Source organism: Panulirus ornatus, chromosome 36 (assembly GCF_036320965.1).
Source record: "Panulirus ornatus isolate Po-2019 chromosome 36, ASM3632096v1, whole genome shotgun sequence".
In the NCBI taxonomy this organism is placed as follows: Eukaryota; Metazoa; Arthropoda; class Malacostraca; order Decapoda; family Palinuridae; genus Panulirus; species Panulirus ornatus.
In genome coordinates, this window is record NC_092259.1 from 6,377,062 (window position 1) to 6,398,346 (window position 21,285).

The 21,285-nt window shown below is 41.8% G+C and overlaps 1 long non-coding RNA gene across 3 annotated transcripts in view; it reads left to right on the top strand.

Moving 5' to 3' along the window:
- The window catches only part of LOC139760279 (uncharacterized), a 149,831-nt gene extending 130,171 nt beyond the window's left edge, over nt 1-19,660 (top strand). For all 3 annotated transcript variants that reach the window (XR_011715290.1, XR_011715289.1, XR_011715288.1), the window contains exons 3-4: nt 8,306-8,417; nt 18,155-19,660. This is a non-coding gene — a long non-coding RNA (uncharacterized lncRNA). The remainder of the gene's footprint in view (nt 1-8,305; nt 8,418-18,154) is intronic.
- Nucleotides 19,661-21,285: the final 1,625 nt, after the last annotated feature.

Here is a 21,285-nt window from a genome sequence, read left to right on the forward strand (position 1 = left end):
ATGGCCTATTCCTTCATTATTATCCTTCATTATTATTCATCTGCTGGTTAAGTTCCATCTCTATTAAAGTCCTTTTTCCGTCACGTTCCTCCCTCTCTCTCACTCATTCACCCTCTCTTCCTCCCTCCCTCTCGACTAAGTTTGTTATGTGTCAGTCAAGATCTGTCTCTGCCATTCTAGCGTCTTACTCAGCAGGCATGTTCTTTCTGTAAGAGTTTTAAAATTCCTTCCCGCTCCTCGAATTCATTCAGTGTTGGATTTCTTTCTTTGTGAGCCAAATTCCCATACTCTTTCCTTTAACTTCCTCCTCTGTCAGTTGATTTCCCTGTCACCTTTCGTCTCTGTTCTTAATTTCTTTCTTTCTATTTTTTTTTCTCTCTCTCTCTCTCTCTCTCTCTCTCTCTCTCTCTCTCTCTCTCTCTCTCTCTCTCTCTCTCTCTCTCTCGGTTGAAGACCTCTCCCAACCTGGTGGCCTTTAGTGGTTTGGCTGGGACCTCCTCCCTTGCACAACGTGGGTCATCCTCTGCAAGACTTCGCAGTCAGTCCCCCCAAGTCAGCGCCTCTCTTTCGCTTCTCTTTGTTGACGCTAACTCCTCCCTGACCCCATGACCGCTGAGGCCTTCTTGTTGTTGTTGTTCCCCCCCCCTCCCTTCTCCCCCTCCCTTCCCCTTTGATATTCAGCCCTCCCTTCCCCCCCTCCCCCTTTGATATTCAGGTCTCAGAGTCGTCCTTTTTGTTTCGTCTTGGTGCTCTGGTCCCACAGTCAGACCCCCCTTTTTCTCCTTCTTCATCTTGGTGTTATGAGCCCATGGTCTGTATTTTTTTTTTCGTTTTTTTTTTTATCTCTTCCTGTTGTTCTGGGCCCAGATTCTGCCCTTCCTTTCTTTCATGGCCCACAGTCTGTCTTTGTTTTCCTCTTAATGCTCTTGTTATTGATCATGCTTTTCTATGTGTTCATAATGCTCTGAGGCCACTGTTTTATGTTGGGTTTCGATCTCGGCTGCCCATTTTTGTATAGCCGTACCATAATAGTCTGTATCTTCTTAGTCCTCCCAGTTTACTCTCTGCTCCTCATGCTTTATCCCCGGGGCTCAAGTTTGACCCCTTTTCCGCCCTACAGTATCAACTACGGTATTGCGCTAATGTATGAACTACGCTGCGTTATCGCCTCGTAGGTGCATCCACCACACTGACTCGTACCGGCTCGCTGTACCCCCTGCATGACCTTGTCGTAACCGTAATCTCGTTGCTGCATTCCTTTATACACATCAACCCTGCTGCCAGAACTTGGTCATGCACTCGTGTCACACGGCTGTGCTGCAATGCACCTATGAATCAGTCGTGCACAGCATAATCCTAGCAACTACGGTGATTCTGCTTTCTGCACCACTTGCGTTCTTGTTCCTCCACCTCCACCACGGCTGCCAGTCTTTCCTCATCCTCACTGCGCCCTTCCCCTCCCATGGTGCAACCTCACAGGCACTGGGCGTCCGCACGTAAACCTGACAAAGCTTCAGAGGTCCTCTTTAACCTTTCCTCACATGGAAGGGGTTCCATGCTTGCTTTTCGAGTGGATGGATAATGTTTTTATTTTCCCGATAAGTCTTTTAAAGATTCGAAAATAGTAGAATAAGTTGGTGAATGAAGTAAGGGAATTGATATATAAATGAATGCATAATAGATATTAGGCTTATTTAATTATATTGATAGACGAGGTGATTAGCGTTTAGTAAAGATTATAGGGTAAGGAAAAGTGAAAAATGAAGGACCCTTTGAAAAGTTGAGACTCGAAAAGGTTCGTCCACATCTGCAGTTCTTTCCTTTGATCCTGTGTGGCCCTTCCTTCTGTGAGACATCAGGTCACAGAGTCCTTTGTCAGGCACGTCGGGTCCTTGGTTCTTGACTCGTTACCCCCTAACTGGCGCTGACGAAGACCACCTGCATCCCTCGCCATCCTCTCCCACCTGACCCTGACGAAGACCACCTGCATCCCTTACCATCCTACCCTACCTGGCCCTGACGAAGACCACCTGCATCCCTCACCATCTTCCCCCACCTGGCCCAGACGAAGACCACCTGCATCCCTCACCATCCTTCCCCACCTGGCCCAGACGAAGACCACCTGCATCCCTCACCATCCTCCCCCACCTGCACCGCAACGCACCAGACTCTTAGCCCTTAAACTACTGTAAGAGGAATGGTACCACTTCATATTCAAAGTGACATGGATGACGAAGATGACTGTCTGTACCAAACTAAACAGAAACTTTGTAAGTGAACCCAGACACAACATATCCTTATGTCTCGTACGAACGATAGAGACAAGAGTTGGCCCTGTCACCCCTGAACCATGTCCACCACTACTCCTAGCTAGCCTCGCCACCATCCTGTGTAAAGTAGACGTTCGTTTCCCTTTATATACGTGCCTGCCTTTCCCGCCTTAGCGAGGTGACGCCTGGAATAGCCCACAGCCTCTTCGGAGAAAATATTCTCGCTCGGCTTCTTGGGAAAAATAAAAGGAATTACTCCCGATGTTTTGAATTACTGAAGCTCAATCACTTAGGATTTGGAACCACTACGAACTTTGTCTCGTCCGGAATGAGTCGAGTAATTAGAAAGGAGGTAGAAATTGCTATATCGTAACAGTCAGTGTGCTGGCGTATGGTACTGAGGAGTCGGTCACTCAAGAAGACCCAAGATCACGTGGACCACTGGCAGGGTCTTCCACCCACCAGCGTCAGTGAAGAACTGGAATAAGTTCGTCACACAGACACACCCACATACTTACACATACACATACATACACATACACCATACACACATACATTAGGACCCCTTTAAGGGCCTTCTGTGACAGAGTTTGCTCCCCATGCGGGAGCAGGGTAATGTGGGATCATCTGGGGCGAGAAGGTCCTGGACGATGGTACAACCCCGTCGAAGGTGACTTTTACCTCGCGCTGTTACCACATGCAGGCAGAATCTGGAAATACTCAAATATACTCGTATATATATAGACGGATAGAAAGATATATACATAGATAAGCAGGGGGTATAGATACAGTTAGGTAAACAGATAGATATATGGTCATATGTTTATTTATCTGCTCTTTATTTAGCTAATCTATGTACGAGTTTAGCAGTTATATCAAGAACTTGTTTTATATTTGGACATTATGTAGAGCCAAAGACAAGAGTCCGGGACACGCCTGAAACTTGTATATACGTTTGGTCAAAGCACGTGATTGGTCGAAGCTCACACCTTTTCGAAGCACGTGCCTGATTGAAGTATTCACCTTTTCGACACATGCGTCTGTCTGGAGCACGTGCCGAATCGAAGCACACGCTGTCGAAGCGTGCGGGTGATCGAAACACGCGCCTGACCAATGCACGCGGCTAATCGAAGCGCACGCCCGATCGAAGCAGGCACCTGGTCGAAGCTGTACCGAAGCCTTTGTCAGTGCGTCTGGAGACAACAGGATCGGTACTGCTTCTGCCAGGCGCGTCCAAGGACTTTGGTTTCGTAAGCGTATATTATGAAGCAGAACAACGTGAGTGCCTTTTGCTATGCTTACTTAAAGACTTGATGTTCATTAGAACATACAGAACATGTAGGTAAAAGCAACCGTAGCCTGAAGTACGCATTTTTATAAGAACAATAAACTGAACACATTGTATAGTGCACTCGACCCCTACTCAGCGCTCGTATGTTTGAGAAGAAAAGAGTATACGAGGCACTGAATTAAATGTTGCTCTTAAGCTTTGATAAATCCTTTAACATACAACAAAGAAGCGTTTCTCCCCCTTACATTATGGAAGTAGGTGACATCGCCAACACCCCTCCCCCCCCAAAAAAAAGTGTGGCCAAAGCGCGACCCCATTTTCTACGTAATAGGGGTCACTGTCCCAAATCCTTGTTATAAGATTTGTGTAGAAAAGTAGCGCTTGCCCCGACACGTGACTGTGGCGGGGGCTTCGGGTGGGAAGGTGTGGAGAGGAGGAATTCCTCCCCTCCTCCTCCTCCCTCCACTCTCCTCTCCCCCAACGTCTAAGCCACCAGGTCGCGACATGCCCTCAGCTCCAGCGGCAGACGTAACACTTGTGTTACTGTTACTATCTCGTTGCTAGTGCATTCTCCTGCGCACGTCACGTCGTGCGCAGGATGGAAGAGCTCATTTCAGACGTTCTCGCGTGTCGAACAAGCTTTTCGGAACGTCTCATGTCTAGTGTGAAGTCGTACAATCACTGTATTAACCGGGATTAATTTCCACGCGTGACGATAGTGAGAGTAGGTGAAGAGAGAGAGAGAGAGAGAGAGAGAGAGAGAGAGAGAGAGAGAGAGAGCAGCAGCAGCATCAGCAGTTGACCCAGTGACAAGTAGGGTGGGTCAGGCACATCCACGTCCCGGATGCTGCCCCAGGAAGCCTGGAGTCTGCATCTTCCGAGTCTTGGGCAATACAGTGTGGCGGTGGGTCAGGCTGGGACCAGGTTGTGCAGGAGGAGGAGGAGGAGGAGGAGGAGGGTTTGTGGGGGGGAGAGAACTGCCGCGTTGCTCAGCACCTGCCGGCATCTGCTAGCGCGAATTCCTCGCGGAGTTAGTCCTCGGGAGGTTAGTTTCCTTGTAGCCATATCATCTAATCTGCTGCTTCCTTCCAAATTCCCCTCAAGTCAAGAGAGGTTCTTCTTCGTGATTGTCCGTTCAACACATTCCTACAGTGATGTGCAGAATAGATTCCTAATAGCCTCCCACCGTTGCAGAATCGTACAGGGAGGAGGTCATGAGAGACTGTATGACATTTAAAAATCCATCTGAAACGTGTCCAGCTTAACGCTACATTTCAGGGATCTCTGCTTCAGCAGTTTAGCACACCGGAAGAAGGGGCGTAGCGCATTAATCCCTCGGGTTGACACACTCCTTGTCTGGCTGACCTATTTCTACCTCGCCCGATATGACTTACAGCCCTGGTCACAGCGTAGTATCGCCTCAAGATGATCAGATCCTCGAGTTACCGTATGCTAGAGAGGAGGAGGAGGTAGAGGTCTTCCTTGAGGAATACGGTCGAAAAATGGAATAAAAGATATTCGAGTAGTTGTGCTGCAGGACGGCATAGCCGCTTGACTTAACCTGATATGCTGCAGGCCACGTGACCCCACACCCCAACCCCAGGGGCTACCGCAGAGCGAAGCGCTCGCCTCGGGTCACAGGGAAGTAAGACCACGCACTTCTCGGCCGTTGTGGGGAGACATCGCCCTACTTTGGTGTACGAGCACTGAAGAACCTCTATGTAAGATACATTACAAGAGTGATGGTTCCGTTCTGGTGAAGTAGTTGACCTTTACGGACACGCAGGTCATGTCTGCTGCATGCAGACGGTCTGGACTCTCATGGACAAGTCACGTTTCTCAAAACCGTCACTTAACGTGTCCCAAAAGCAGTTTCCGTCCACGAATGTAAAGTTATAAGTTCAAACCGCTTGGGAGAACGAGTCTTATCTTGAGAACGAGGTGCCCATGTGAGGGCCTTCTGCCAGCACCCGCATTGCGTGGGTTACCACAAGGGGGAAGTATAGCACTTTCTCTGCCCCCGTCTGATGCATCACTGGAGCCGAGAGATCATCAGACACTCGCACGATGCAAGACAGACAAGTGTTGAAGTAACGACGCTGCCGATGTGGAAATATCGAAAGCAAGCTGATGTTGATAGTGGCACAAGCAGACAATCGCAGGTACAGGAGGTTAACCAGATCTCTGAACGAGAGCCATGTAAATGATAATGAATTTACTTAAATGCACGAGACACTTAGATGGGCAAGGAGATCATTACAGTCCCTAATGTGACTTTGATTTAAACGAGACGAATTCTTATAGGAAGCATGTCGAGAAACGGAGGGTGTCAGAATCTGTTCAATCATCTCGAACACAAGCAACGAGAAAGAATCCAGTTCTAAATATCTGTTAAGTACTAACATTCCGTCCCTCTTGACAGAGTTCAGAAAACGGCAAGACTTTAAACGATCAATACCAACCCCGGTGAAGTTTATGATGAGGACCAAATCCATGTCAAAGCTGATCACAACACCGACTGTTTTTAGCCGCTCCAATCCATTCAGACATCCAGTCTCATCCAGCGTCTTCCCAGGGACAAAACCTGTGAGATTCTGAACTTCTGTAAACCCTGACATGAGGGCTACAGTGGCCTGACGGTTCCCAGTAAATACCTGTGGCAATACAGTCTCTTGGGGATCTTTGGATAAAGGCTACTTGAGCGTGGCAAGCTCGGGTAAACACCCAGAGGATTATAAGCTCTATGAGGCCCGAGCCGAAGGGCTGCCATGTTGTAGTAGGTCTTGGTAAACATTCTTGGCAATAAGGAGTATGGTTCCGCCCCGGATCATCCCCTGTGGTTCACTGGTTATGAGGCCTCGTTTAACCCCAAGTTCACTGGTTACAAGGCCCCGTTCAACCCCAACTTCATTAGTTATAAGGCCCCGTTCAACCCCAAGTTCACTAGTTATAAGGCCCCGTTCAACCCCCGTTTCACTGGTTATAAGGCCCCGTTCAACCCCCGTTTCACTGGATATGAAGCCCCGTTCAACCCTAAGTTCTCTGGTTATAAGGCCCCGTTCAACCCCCGTTTCACTGGATATGAGGCCCCGTTCAACCCCTCCAGTTTATTAGTTATGAGGCTCTGTTATAAACCTTTTTGGTTCACTGGTTATGAGGCCCCGTTCAACCCTTCTGATCCAACTCCTCTGACTCATCGACTATGAACCATATGCTCTCCTGGCACAGAGGCTCCCAATCCCATCCTTTGATCAGATGCCTTTGAGGTCCTCAGCCAATGTTTTCGTTCTCTCTCAACAAACGAATGCACACGTTTGTTATAATACGATTTCGAATATGGAAACTTTTACCAGTGGAACCTTAAATATAGACTCCATGAATTTTTAAAGTGCTATATGATATTTTCTCACATACGGCTGATGATGCAACACTATTCTACGATTTCATTTGATAGTTATATTTGCCGTTCTCTAGGGAATAAAAGCGCCGAGCCGGATCATTCCAGCGACTAAAAGTACCAGCGAATGTTTCATTTTTAGAAGAAGCCAGTACAAGGCTGACTCTAATGTGATTTCTCCGTAGTATTCTCTCTTGCGGACACTAACGGTGGAGAGATGAAGCTTGCCCGCTAGTTAGGCACGCACTCGCAAGCATGACGCATACACGCACGTTCATAATGCTCTCTGTCTCCCTGTGTCTGTCTCTATTCTCTCTCTCTCTCTCTCTCTCTCTCTCTCTCTCTCTCTCTCTCTCTCTCTCTCCCCACACACACACACACACACACACACCTACAAACTTACACAAAATCATCACGCACGTTTTTCTCGCCCTTTCATCTCTCTATTCATCTATCTATATCATCTGTCTGTCTGTCCGTCTGTCTGTATGCCTATTCCTCCCTTTCCCCCCCTCTCCCTCTCTCTCTCTCTCTAACCTACATAGGTAAGAACAGGTTAAGTAGGACGTCAACCAGGAGAAAACAAGATAATACTAAAAGTTTTGCATATAAATGAGGTGACCTTGGTTGCCTCCTCCCCTCCTGTGATGTCACGCCCCCCACCACCTGACCTGACACACTCCGGGCCACGTGACCTACGGCGGAGCAGGCGACGAAGGCAGCATGACCTGTCCCTCTCCCCCTGACTCTTCTTCTTTCACCTTCATTCTCATTTTTCTTTGGCTTGATATCACTTTTTCTTTACCACGTTACTCTGTTCCTTGCCATTCACCTTTCTTGCTAATAACTGGACCAATCTTCGTCTTCCCTTGTGTTTATTGAGTTCTTTCATCTCTCTCTTTATTCTCCCCTTCCCTCTGGTCTCTCTTCTTTCCCTATTGGTATTCCCCGTTTCACGTCTTCATGCTCATTTTTCAAGTTCATATTTCACTCGTTTACTTTATTTTTTTATTGCCGTTTTTTATCATGTAGTCTTCACTGTCATTTCGTCCCATTATCCTCCTGCTTCATTTTTGTTCTTACTCTTTCTTCTTCTCCACCTCCTCCTCGTCCTCCTCCTCCTCCTCCTCCTTCTTCTTCTTCCTCTTCTTCTTCTTCTTCTTCTTCTTCTTCTTCTTCTTCTTCTTCTTCTTCTTCTTCTAAGTTCCATCTCCTGCCATCATAGACGACCCCTCATCTCCATTAACATTTACATGGTGTATGACTCCATGATAGACAGGTCCCTCATTACATATTTCTGTCGCTACTCGTTTGCGTTTTAACAATCTCTCTCTTTATCTCTTCCAGGTAGCCTCCCACGACCAGGGAGGTACTACCCACCTGAGTATTGGGAGTGTTAGCGACGACACATCAGTGAGCCAGCACCGCAGTAGCTTTCAAGTTCCCCTCCGTCGCCCAGGTAAATTGTCTTTTCTCCCTGCCTCACCCACGCGTGGGTTGCACGGGATCCAGTCCCGCAGACACACACTCGCTCTCCATCTCGCACATAACACTCGACAACACGTAACTCACACGGTTCATCTGTCTTTAATTCCTAGAGTTTCTTCTTGCTGTGAGCACTACGCGGTTGCCCTGCCTCTTGGCAAAATCCCGTCAGAAATACTTATAGGTTGACAGATGATACTCTCTTCCATTCCTCTCTCTCTCTCTCTCTCTCTCTCTCTCTCTCTCTCTCTCTCTCTCTCTCTCTCTCTCTCTCTCTCTCTCAACACACATTTTATCCTGCATACTTAACCTACTTTCACACCCGTTTTATCTCCAATACCTGTTGCTCTTCATGTGAATCCCTTACTCTCAATCATTTTTCATCTTCGTTCAGTTTTATTTTCTAGTTATCGATGAATTTTTTTTTTTATATTCATTTGATTTTCCTATGTTAATTCTGCAGCATGTTCGCTTTATTAGTAACTGCTTTACTCGTCACAGCGATTGGGGTCGCCGGCACAATCGTGGGAAGGTGACATCCCCCCCACCCCACTCCCAACACACACACACACACACACACACACACACACACACACACACACACACATCCCTGCTAATTTGAATTAGATGAACACAATAGTCTCACAGGAAATGATTGGAATTTCGATAAACTCAACTGAACGTTAGATGATGGAAAAAAGTTCACTTGGCGTTTGTCAAAGCGGAATGAAGGGTAAAGAGGATGGAGAGATCTATCTATGTCTCTCCTACCGGAACGGAACACCGTTTGTCTCCTACCGGAACGGACCGACGTCTGTGGTTATGTTCTTAGGTTCACGGTGAATGAGTCGCGCCCTCCCCACACACCTTCCCCTGCGTGTTCAAAGGAAAAAAAAAAAACTCACTAACTCCATCATGACACTAATTGTGCTAATGTGGTTAAGTGTGTCTCAACTGGGCAGATCTTTTCCTTAACTTTAGTCATTCGCTAGAGGAAGTCGGATGGTTTTTCCTCACAAGTTAACATAAAAGGTCGCCTCACCCCTCACGACTCTCGCCTCACGATCATTCACCGGACTTGGGAAACATGAGGATGAGGTACACATATCAACTGAATACCTCATGGTACGTAGGACGTGTAGGAGGAAGGGATTTCATGATATATGAACCTGAAGGTTGTATCTGTATAGTGGCTACTGACGAAGGAAACAGGTACCAGGTTTCGATAGTTTGCAGCATCGAGGAGGAGGAGAGATACAAGGGAAGAGGTTACTTGTAACCAGACTAGAAATATTTCATGGACGGCTCTAGATGCCCCTGATCTGCTTGTGGCATCTTGTCTACCTCTTCAAGGCCTGAGTGAGAGTCAGAGACCTAAGTAGGTAAATCATGGAGGGGAAAACTTACCTTACAGAATGTTTGGGTAAGGATGTAGGACCTTAAGGTATGAAAACAAGTGGAATATGAAGTGAGAACTGACCTTGTGTGCTGAATGGACAAGATAGCAAGCTCTCTCGACCTCATAAGACTGAAATAAGAAACTCAGCTTTTATGTCCCCGATAAGACTGTGAAATACTGCATCAGGAGGCCTCAAACACTGTGTGATAAGGCCAGCACACTAGCACCCTGTCCCTGGCTGCATTCAGGATGGAAAGCATCTGGAAAGCGATAAGGTCTGGAAGGCAACCTCCCCCATGGGTGGCGGAAGGCACGTGGACGAGGAGCCTCGGCGCCTGGCCTGACACACAAGGAGCCTTGACCCTCATTGGATGAAGCCATCCTAACTCGCTGCGTTATTGCCGTCTGAGCTCATTAATTGTTGCAGCGACATACATATATGTATATATATATATATATCAGGGCGTCCCGCCATAGCCCATGGCTATGGAAGTGTAGAGTAGGAGGAGAAAATCTGGAACAAGATCATAAAGGAAGAGATAAGACTGAGAGTAAAGATGATAAAAGATTATACGTAAAACGACAGACGAGAAAGTCTCTGTCGAGGAACGTGGCGAGGGAGGACATGGGTGGGTGAAGAGGAAGTAAGAGCCTTTTACTAACCTCCCCTTACTTGTCTGGCGAATGAGAGGGCCTCTCACCCGCTATGTAGGTAAGGAGGTGGTGGTGGTAGGGGGCGGTGTTAAAGGGGGGGAGTGTAACGGGCAAGGGAGGCGGTGAGACGGAAGAAGAGGGAGCTGGTGCACATCTCGCTGGCTGTGGGGGAGGCTAGGGGGTCACGTACATTGTGTGACAGAGTGGGAAAGGGGAGTTGCGACAGAAGGGAGATGAAAGCTGCAACAGAAGGGAGATGAAAGCTGCAACAGAAGGGAGATGAAAGCTGCAACAGAAGGGAGATGAAAGCTGCAACAGAAGGGAGAGGATAGCTACAACAGAGGAGAGCTGTAGTAGAGTTGCGTGGCAACAGAGGGGAGCTGCAACAGGGTGGAGATTCTGGGAAGTGAGGAAGACTTAGAGAGAGAGAGAGGGTGAAATGCTTGAGGCATAGCTGGAAGGTGAGGTAGGTTTCAGAGCTCAAGTGCCATAGAAATATATAGAAATCAACCATACAAAACAGAATCGATCATTGTTGAATATGATTAACAACAGTTGTCAAGAAATCGCACCATTAAGACAAAGTCCTCTTCATGAAATCAGAGGAACCGATAAATTCCAATGATTAAACTTTATCGGACGAAAATAAAGGAATATAAACATACGGAAATATAAAATATCACGGGATGGTACATAGAAACGTGACATGTGAAGAAGCAATGAAGACGTGAACTTATACATGAAAATTTGAATATAAGTGAAAAGGAATTAGGTTCCCCACGTTGAAGCGTTATGTGGCTTCAGAATTATAAGTGACTCAACAACACCCTTGACACCGTCTCCGAACCTGTACCATGGCAACCCTCCCAACCTGATAGTTAAGCTTAGTCCCTTCGTCTCTGATCAGGCGGGATGACCGTCTACCCAACGCCGTAACTATGAGACATGCCTAATTGGTAGTTATGTCATGGTGTCGGTAATAGAGATGACATATACGCAGTGAGAGCTTGTACGGTCTTAGAATTATCATTTATAGCTGAAGAAGGCGTTCTGAAATTTTGCTTTTTCTCTGCAATTGGTCGTTAAGAATGATGGTAATTACCTTAACGACCCCGGCAGTCGATAAACCTAAGGCCGAAATGACTGACTGGTCTATGAGTGATAACAGGCAGCCATACCTAGCGGCAGGTGATAGATAAGGATTATTGAGAGACTAATAATAGATGGCTATGGCTTTTTTAAATCATGCCATCTGAGATGGTGGGAAGAAAGGGAGATGTGAGGAAGGGAAGGGAAAGACTGAGTGAACGATTTGAGGGAAAGTATGTGTCTACGAGGAGTTTGGATATGGAGGAAGGTACATGAAAGAGGAGATAGAGGAGAGAAGACAAGAGGCACAAGAGAAGGCTCTATGAAACGAGTACAGGAATAAGAAGGGAGAAAGGAATGAGACGAAGGAGGAGGAGGAGGAGGAAGTAAAAAGAGAATGATGTGAAGGAGAAGAAAGGAAAGTGAGAGAAGAAGGAGTAAAGCCAAGGAGAAGAAAGGAATGAAGTGGAGAAGAGGAAGAAGAGAATGAAATAAAGAAGCAGAAGAAAGATCAGATGAGTAGAAGTTTGAGTAGGAGGGGCGACCCCGGCGTGCGCTATTTCTAACCGGCCGCGGAGCTCCGGGAAGAGAGTCACTGACCCACTTCGGCCATCTCCCCTCCGCGGCGGGTGAAGCGTTCCCCGCTCGGCTCACATGTGGCTGCACGTGCCCCCGCAAGCCAGGTGTGGCGCGAGGGGAGCGACCGGGAGGGGAGCGGTGGAGAGAGAGAGAGAGAGAGAGAGAGAGAGAGAGAGAGAGAGAGAGAGAGAGAGAGAGAGAGGAAAAAGAAAGAAAACGGGGAGGATGGGAGACCTCTGAATGGAAGGGTGAGAATGGATAAGAAGGGAATGGACGCGGGATAGGATAAGTAGAGCCGGGAAAGGAGAGTGGGATAGATGGAGAAGAATAGGGCGTTGAGTGGAAGGGTAAGAGTGCGTGAGGAGAGAGAGAGAGAGAGAGAGAGAGAGAGAGAGAGAGAGAGAGAGAGAGAGAGTGAACTGAAGTGAAGGTAAGACAGATGATGAATGGGATGAAGAATGCTATTAATGACTGAGGAATCGTGGGTTGACATAAAATATATGGGGTGGGGAAGATATTGGTCTTTCAGTGTAACAAGGGCCCATTGGCAGTCAGAGAAATGGCTAATCTTACATGAAAAAAAAAAAATGCTAACGAGAAGGGAGGGCGAGCAAATGGCATTGCGAGATCATTGTTAAAAGAAAGAGTTCAGCAAGAACGTCAGAGACTATTATTTTCTTAGTAGAATTGTGTCGATATATAGGTTTACCACTAAACCCCGAAAATCGAACTTCGGTCCATCTGTGTGGCAGCCAGGTAGTCTTATCCATCTCTCTCTCTCTCTTTCTCTCTCTCTCTCTCTCTCTCTCTCTCTCTCTCTCTCTCTCTCTCTCTCTATATATATATATATATATATATATATATATATATATATATATATATATATATATATATATCACAGTATGTTCTATAGCCATAAAATCACCAATGAAAATGGGTAGGAAGACAAAATTTCAGGAATGCTCAGTCATAAGCCAAATTTTCCTTAGGATGGACTGGTTTTAACGGAATGTAACCTCATATATTTTTCTCTCACGAAAAAAAAGAATATATATATATATATATATATATATATATATATATATATATATATATATATATGAAAAAAAAGAAAAGCAGCCGATTAGGTGGTTTTAACATCGGAAAGGAGGTTAAGAGCGGTTGAGACGAATCGATTTGGAGAGAGAGAGAGAGAGAGAGAGAGAGAGAGAGAGAGAGAGAGAGAGAGAGAGAGAGAGAGAATATCTTTGTCATCACAACCTACTTTCAACTGCACTGAAAACAGTACACTTGTGGCGAGGTCAGTGAGTCATATAAGTGACTTCCGGTCTACTTTTGAGATCAAGGATTACGAAGACGCATTTGGGGTCCGTTGCTGCTTAGTTAGGGTCACTTCAGGGCGTTTGTACGATGACCTGTGATTGGTTTGTTACCCAGTTGTTTACTAGAGCCATACTCCTTTAGAAAGATTGCTGAAGGTTTCGCTTCAAGGTTTATCTCTACAGTGTCACCCCGAGACACGGACTTCCCTAAATAGACCATATATATATATTCCATTCACTCCCAAAATCACAGTGAAGAGTTTAGCAAAAAAAAATCGACATAAGACTCATCCACGTATGTTCGTAAGAGGGAGTCATGGTCATTACGAATATCGAGTACCCTGTTCCTCTTTGATATAGCCGCTTTATATTTAGTTCATACTAATGTCGTTTTAGCTCTAAGTGATTCAACAATACGCAAGAATGACAGTTAAAGGTGAACCTTGAGACACAGTGACGCTGCATGACATGTGAACTAATTAATACGGAGCATTGTGGTTGAGTTCTGAGGGTTGCTTGATAAGAGTTTATTTAGAGATGATTGAATTTCATCTGAGGCTTAACTGGATGAAACGCTTAGTACGTCCAGTTGTCTAACTTCCGCTATGGATTGGATGACGAGTCTCCGAGCTGCCAGACGTAGGAAAAAATACTTAGTGACAAGTAGTGTGTCCTTCATAAGGTTACTGAGATACTATTGTGATCATACGTTGAACCACGAGAGGATCTTTCACAAGATATTCTGAACTAGACATTCAGGAAAGGTCATGGAATGGTACTGTCTGTTCTCCCAACTTAATCCTCTGCTCGTCTCCATGTTAGGTGACTTAACAACACTTGAACTGATGTGGCTTTAGGAGACTGAAGGCATTTCGGATAATCATTCTTGAATTGATCAATGAATCAAGGCCATTACTTTGCTTTTTTTTTTCTTTTCTTTTTCAAAAGATTCGGGGTTTGTGTAAAGACTTATCATGGGTGTTATATATCATCAAGTTGAGTGAAGATCATTTGGGTTATAAGCCTGGACATTCACCAGACATTTTAGATAATGTCAAATAGGGAATACATTTATCTTATAGTTTATTCAGAGATGTTGGAAATTTTGTTTAAAGGAAATTGCGCCTGAGAGATTTAGCTGAAAGAGCATATATAGATATTTCTTGAGTAAGATGCAATGTAAAGTTTTAGATACTGAAAAACAGCTGAATAGATTGATTAAAATAGATAATAGTAATGTATACCGCAGATAAAGAAAAATGTCAAAAATAGCTTTGGTAATTTAGCCTATAGCATAAAACATCTACATAACAGTAGCTGAAACTTCAGCATATACACATATCTATCATGGCGAAATACATCATTAATTGAATTACAATAATCTGTATCATGGTTTGAAAAATTACAGTATTACGGTTGGTGATTTATGAACAAGTGTAAAAGTCAGAGCCAATAATACGAGCTGTATTGTTAAACCATAGGGCGGACCACCTGCGTTCATTTCAATTTAAAGGTCATACTTTTAAAGGCCCTTCCCCACATTCTTTGCGGCAGGGGACATTTAAATATTATTGGACTCACAATCATCGTTTTTTAAGTGTTATTTATAGACGCTTAAAAATGTTGTTCATCCATTAAATCAAATAGATATATAGTATGATTCTGAACGATAGCTATTATTTCTACGAGAGAAATAATTAAAGATAGCCCGTTGGAATTATTTTTAAAAGCCTTAATAACAATATTTACTGAGTGAGTTACAGATATGCGAAAAATACGATAGAGTAAGCAGTTATGGTAAGTTCTTAAAAGGTACTGATATATATATATTTGAAGTAAATATACATTTAGATTAGCATATATAGGTTTTCGTATTTTTATTATATGTCAAGGACTCGGGTATATAATTTGGCATGTATTTTATTCATACATGGAACTAATATAGTCAAAATACGCACTCAGATATCTCTAAAGCCAATTACATGATCTGTATTGGTAAGATGTGGAGAGAAGCTGCCTTTTCCTTTTCAGTTTAAATTGTATTGTCTTCAAAGCTTCTCTGTCCTTTGCATGGTGGAATCACTGAAATTGAACCCTGACCAAATCACCGGATTGCAAGTGTTGCATGTTGACTTTCATGAAATTAAATTTATCATCCAAATCAACGAGATGTATATTTATGGGGAACATAAGTATCTTCTTACGAGCCACATAAGTGGAATAAAGCAGTGAGATTATTTTTAAAAGGCTTCGAAATAGCGTTTACATGAGCGGGACACACAATTAACTGAGCTGGTTGTACTTATCTAAAGTTATTGGTAGATATCTATGGTAAATACAAATTTTTATTAGCATATGTCAAGTGTTATATTTGTTTTGTTAAGGAACCTTGCGATAGGTATGATAATTAGGAAGAGATTTTATTGATACTTCATGGAATTGGTATAGCCAAAACACCTACTCAAAGACAGTAGGAACAAATAGTACTGTAGTAATTTAGAGATTTTAACGATGTTTTTAAATTTTTCTATATTCTTATGTGATAAGATCACTATTTGAATAACAATTTGAATAAAATTGTTGCAAGCATCATTAAGATTACTATATTTTTTGAAAAATTCTAGATTGTGTCGTATTACCTTCCATGCATAGTTTCTCAAAAATAGATAGATAAATAAATAAATAGATAAGGAACCCTGCATAAGTACATACAGTTTTCCTCCCAAAATTCTGTATGCATTACATCAGACTACAGGATAAGCAACTCTCCATGTTGTATAATCTATTATGTCATTCTCTCATCACATGATGTAGACTTCATAAGTAACTTACACTTGGTTTAAAGATGTGCTAAAATTCATATACACAAATTACGTATTTCCTTATACATTACATCTTATTTTTCTTTCCCCCAACATTCCACTACCTCTCTTCCACTGTCATGTCCTTTCTTACAATTCTTTATATATCCCTTTTATATCCCTTTTTTCAACAGTTTACAACATTTTTGCATTATAATCTAGTTTACCTTATGTGTTACATATTTCTTTGTTGCTATACAGTAATACTTGTCTTTTTGTGCAATATAATCATACAAATGTATTGGTATAGTTTTACTCTTACCTCATTTGTGTTATTCATTAGCTATTAATCTGCTGTTTTCTGGTCTATACAAACTATTTAACCTCATAACTTTGATCCTCTTTTTCATTTTACCTGCTGTCAGTTATTTGATCTAGTCTCTAGTCATGCGTATTGTTTTTATTTTACGTGATCCTTTTGGGTTTTACTCTTGTTAGTTTGTCATAACAATTGTATATCCTTTGATCTTATAAAAATTCCATGGAAAACACTACAGTGTTGCATTATAGTCAGCTACTGACTTGTAAGTGCAATCTTTTGTTTCATGCAAATCGAGCTTTATCCCATGAAATTGCTTTGCCCTCAAATTTTTCCAAACTACATATTTCATCTCTGAACGAAAACTGTACTCCTTCCAACCCACTTGTTCTTACACTCAATTATGAATATTATTCAGTTAGCCTGTATGTTCATTTTTATTTTTCTACACAACTATGTCTTGCACTTAGTCATGCAATCTTCATTTATAATGATTCCTGTTTTACATTGTAATCATAGACCTAACTCTATTTGTAATATAATAATCACTGCAAAATATTCCATTTTAACTTTCACGTCTGATGTGATCCCCTATTACAAATACCTTTGTGTTCTTGATGTAGCCACTGTCTTTCTCTGAAATGGTTAGTAAGCAGGGTATGTACCCTATGAAATCTTAATGTATATGTTGACTGATTGATGTTTTGATGTTAAATTGTTTGACAGTATACAAGTCATGGAAGAATATAGGTCATTTGAATCAGAAGTTGAATGATAGTGCTTGACATTCCCAAGAAACCATACATACATATAAACGTTAGACATCAAATTAGTTTTCTCGTTTGAAATCAGTATTATTGCCTCATTGATGCCCATTGTAATTAGATATGCACTAATGAATTTTATTGGGCCATGGTTTTATAATAGCAATCATTGGTAATTATCTGGTTGAATGGGAAAAGCTTCTTAAAAAGAGTTTTTGTATGCTTTGATCAGTCCTGTGGGTTACTCCCCAGTGATTCTTGATGCAGCCATTTCACTTCTTGTTACTACCCCTATTGAAATATGAGGTCAATGATGTACATGGGCATTAGGTAGAAATATGACAGAATTTAATGTAGATTACTAAGTAGAAAGTGAATAAGGAATAGATTATTGAAATTCCCTTTATTCAAGGTAATTTGTTTACTATCAAAAATGTATAAAACACAAGCAAAACTGAGTGGCATTGATAAATCATGCATACATTATAAGCCATGAGCCCATACATAATGCAAGACTTGATTTGTAACAATCTACATGGACTTGAAAAGGGAGGCATTAATTAGATAGGTCGTGGGTTGTAATTTATCCCTCTGCAATCTATTTACATAGTGGTCAGTAAAACAGACATGACTGAAATTGTCAAAAATTTCCCTCTTCCTATCATTTACAGCATTTATCATTTTTGCGTAGTGAAATTTCTCATGATGATAGAGATTTGTTTGTCTTTTGATTTGACTGAATTTTATATTGTGATGTATCAAATCTTGTTTTGGGATTTTTCAGCGTAATGACTTCTGCACCAAATTTGACCAGTGTCGACAACATAAAGGAGGAGGTGTGTACGCAGGACTGTGACTGACTTTATGAAACCCTTACTATACAGGTATGCTTGATAAGTTTTTGTAGTATTTTAGACCATCACAGGAGATATTTATTTCCAAATGCTGTTTCATAACACATTAAATGTTGTCAGATCATGGCAGGAGAGCTAATCTGTCTCACAGAAAATTTTCCATAGTTTGTAGTTCATAGGTCAACATGCCTCTTCATTTTAGAGCACATATCAGATGATTTTACAGAAAATATAGATAACTATATAAAAAATTGATACATCCTCTTTCTGTATTGCAATATTTTTGGTAATGAATGTGTTATATGTACTGGATTTACCCTCAGATTCCTTTATCTGTGGGTTTAGGACACACAACTTTGCAGATTATCAAGAGTGAAGTGCATATATGTTATTTCAACTTTCACATAGTCTGTATTTACTTTTTCCTTGGTTAGTTGTACATGTTTTTACAATATTCTGTCTGTCTAGGTCTGCCATACTTACAAATGCTTTAGCACTTATATACAATGTATGGAAAGTGCCAATTGTCAGATGAATGTTAGAGAGTATTAAGATGTTCCACAGGCAACTCTCTATAATTTGTTAGGGTATTGAGAAGTATTAATGGAATGAGCCAAGAAGATGTCAAATTTCCTTCAGTTGGTGAATTAACATTATGGAAGATTTCAAGATTATCATCTGTGATTATTATGCCAGTTTGTGAACATACAGAACCTTCTACTGCAGAAATGAATATTTCTCCTTAATGTTTAGGAAGTGTGAAGCTGAGGACAATGATTACCTATGTTACTTGTACCTCTGAACCCTTTTGGCATTACATTATGGAAGCAAAGAGGATGCACATAACATTTTACATGCCAGAACTATGTAGGTCCACAATTGAAAGACCATACATAGTGCTGAAAATTAAGTTTACATGGCTTGGAAACACACTGAAGACAAATATTTACATGACTAAACATATGGTGGTAACGTTAGTGGTTCTGACCATTTTTGTTGTCAGATATGATGTACTAGAACTAGTTGAATGAGGGAAATGGGGAACCTTAGCCAGATTAACCTGAAGCTGAAAGTGATAATGGAAATGTGCAGATAAATCTGAAAAATCAGCAAATGATTTGTGACTAGTATTTTTTCCATAAAACGTTAAGTATATTAAACCCTGCACAGGATTATCAACACTATAGGAAATTACAGTGTAACTATCAAATGATTTTATGACCGGTATTCATCTTTGCTTTAAGGCATAATTGTTCTTTTTTGTTGTCTTATGTATGTAGAGTGCTAACAAGTCTTGACCACATTCTTATAGTGAACTTGATCATTATCAATAACAGTATAATGAATAATACCTCATTCACTTATCATACATATAGCCCATATACCTTTTTTAGGGTATTCAAAAAAAAAGTAAAAGAAATATCTAATACAGCATGTAATGTATATTGAAATCATATTTGTAAGTCTGAAATTTGTATTAAAAATGGATTTTCAAGAAATAGTCAAATAGAGAATACTCAATAGACATACTTTTTAAAGGAAAACTTATTGTCCACATGACCTGCTATAAAGAAAATGTACATAATGTATTGAGAAATGTATTTCACATAGGCAACTTCTTCATACATGAATGGCAAACATGTTGCACTGCATAGTTCAATATGAGAGATTTTGTATTGCAAAGCCAAGTGTATATTGTAAAGTAGATATCATTAACAGTGCTATTGATATATACATGATTAATTGATCTGATAGAATATTGATAGTATATTGTTTATTGTCTTTATATTTCATTTTGTCTCTTTTTTCTAACTATGCTTGTGAATTTGTTTTCTATGACTAACTCACCTTGCCCTAAGACAAATAGTCTTAAGATAGGAGTTTCATGTAAGCATTATCAATCAGGCTCACCATCATTTTATGTTTTAACATTTATTTTATACAGAGGAGCAGTATAAGGGGGCTAACCTTTCTGAGGGCGGGGATAACATGCCTCTTGTTAAAAAATACCCTATCGTTTGGTTGGGGTAGAAGGGAAAGTGAAGGTTCTGTTCGCTGGTTTAAGAGTATGGTTCACCTTGACCTTTTTTTTTTCATCCATAGCTCTGAATTACATTTTCCACCTTTAACTGCAGGAAATTTCTGGTGTAACATTTATAGTTTATAAGTAGGAAGTCATTAGATGAAAATATTAAGCACCATTCATTTGATTTATGTTTTAAGCTTTGTTTTGTAGCATTATTTCACGGTGAATCATCTTTAACAACAGTTTGTGTTCAAAAATATTGTACAAGATTAGTTGAAATGGTGTTTCGGCTGGTTTACGTTTAATGCTAAGGGTATTCCAATACTGTTTTTACCATGATGGCCGCAGCATTGATGGTGTTTTTTTTTTTTTTCTTTTTTCACTTCGTTGTGCACATTCTGGACTCGAGGTGCTAGTGATTACTTGCATAAGGCAATGACATTCAAAAGCACTTGGTGTGTAGGAATATAGTTTTACTGAGGGATACATGGTTCGCGACACTTAAAGCTATTATTTTAGTGGACAGACATTGGCCTGCGTTAGGAAGACCCACTGTTTGGCAGGGAGGTGAAAGTACTATACTAGGAAGACCCAGGGGCCTATCACGGCATCTTTACTGTCATAGAACTCAGCGATAGTGTTACAGTGTTTAACATTGAGGTTAAATACGTTCAGTTTACATGACAGTGATTAGTTTAACCTAGATAGTGAGTAGAATTTGTGTGATGTGCAATCACTTTTTAGCATTAAGATCACTGAACGCTCACGGGTAAAATTAGTAAGTAGAAATGATGATGGTTGAATCATTACAGCCATTCAATATTTCATTATGTAAAGGCAAAGGTTAACGGGGTAAAACTAGGTATTCGGAGGACAGCTGTTCGGTAGTTTCAGTATTCAGTATTGGCTAAAAAGTCACTTGTTTTTCGGTCGAGGGCGAAACAGTTTTTGTTGAACTTTTTCAGTCGCGAATGTAGAAGAGCACTTAGGTATCCAGTGAAACATTATATTAGGGTGTAAGATTGAGAGAGATGT